Source organism: Nannospalax galili, unplaced genomic scaffold, assembly GCF_000622305.1.
Source record: "Nannospalax galili isolate Female #2095 unplaced genomic scaffold, S.galili_v1.0 scaffold627, whole genome shotgun sequence".
Lineage (NCBI taxonomy): Eukaryota > Metazoa > Chordata > Mammalia > Rodentia > Spalacidae > Nannospalax > Nannospalax galili.
The window spans coordinates 2,093,111-2,094,592 of NW_008355786.1; the positions used below are offsets into that span (position 1 = coordinate 2,093,111).

A 1,482-nucleotide genomic window follows, 5' to 3' on the forward strand; every position below is an offset into this window, starting at 1 on the left:
GGAGGAACATTGCTTCATTTAACACAGGCTTCATGGACCATATTTCCTATATGTGTAATCTATAAAAATATTCACTTGAAATAAAGCAGTTGTGAATATTTTATGGGTAAAACTCTTTTGTGATTTATCTTTTTATTACTGTCACATTATACAAAACATAAAGAGTGACCAGAAATTAACCTTTCACTGTAATTCAAGAAAATATATAAAGCAAAGAGAGAGGTTATAATAGATAGTTACATTTCTTAATTTCTGGACAGCTTTCATCACGGTCTTTGTTTCTCATGGAATATGTGAAAGGGTTTATTAACAGGCTGACCATGCAGTAGAACACTGAGACAACTTTGCCAGTGGTGAAATTGTATTTGGTTGGATGACAGACATAGGCAAAGATTATGGTGCCAGTAGTATATGGTGACTACTGTGAGTTACGGGTTGAGAAAGTTTATTTCAACCCTACTGGAAAGAGAGCTTGATTATTGTGACCACAATGTTGCCATAGGAACTCACTGTGAGAAGGAAAGAACTTAGAATCACAACAGAACTGCAAGTGTAGCTCAAAGCCTTCACCAAGAATATATCTGAGTTTAAAAATGGGGTCAGAATTACAAAGGGAACGGTTTATTTTCTGTGGTCCACAAATGTTCAGATGAGAGATGAGTATTGTGTGGAGCAAAGGGGCAATTAAGTGCCCAATCCAAGATCTAACTGAAAACCTCAGGCAAATCTGAACGCTCAAGAGTAGTGCAGAGGTTGTCACGCTGCAACATGCTGGTCATAGGCCATCACTGCCAGCAAGATGCACTCAGCAGCTCCCAGGGAGAAAAAGAAATAGTACTGGGCAATTCAGCCAGCAACAGTAACTGAGACAGGTTTGACAAGCAGGCGGCCAGGTGGCCAGAAATTTAGGCACAGTGGTTGTAGTGTACCAGATTTCCATGAAGAACAAGTTTCCTAAAAAATGTACATGGGTGTCTGGAGTGTGAAATCCACTAGAATGAGGAAAACGAGGGTGTTTCCCATAAGAGAGAGCAGGTACACACAAAGAAACATCAGAAACAGTGTGTGCTGCAGTGAGGAAGACCCTGAAAAGCCTAGGAAAATGAACTCTGTTGCTGTTTGGTTTGCTACAGCCATTTTCATCTCTGCTCTGGAAGGGATCAGCAGCACCCAGGTGATGGACTCTGAGTGAGGATCAGGATTGGAACATGTTTATTCATTTCTGAAATGGCTCTAAATATTCCCCTAATAGTAAGAGAAAATAATGGCTGTTGCAAATATAACTGACATTCTTGCATATGATTTACATAGATCATCTTATTTGATACTGTAAGTGAATCTCCATTGTAAATGTTCTAGTAATCTACATTTTAAAACTGAAGAGCAAAGTAGATTCCCCCGATTTCATCATTTTTAGAAACTGGAACACAGACTACTACCCTAATAGCTTAATATAAAGACCTTAGGTGAACATGACCTGCC

The 1,482-nt window shown here is 39.1% G+C and overlaps 1 pseudogene; it reads right to left on the minus strand.

Annotated features, from left to right (window-relative positions):
* Positions 1 to 223: 223 nt before the first annotated feature.
* On the minus strand, positions 224 to 1,137 carry LOC103750373 (annotated as a pseudogene).
* Positions 1,138 to 1,482: the final 345 nt, after the last annotated feature.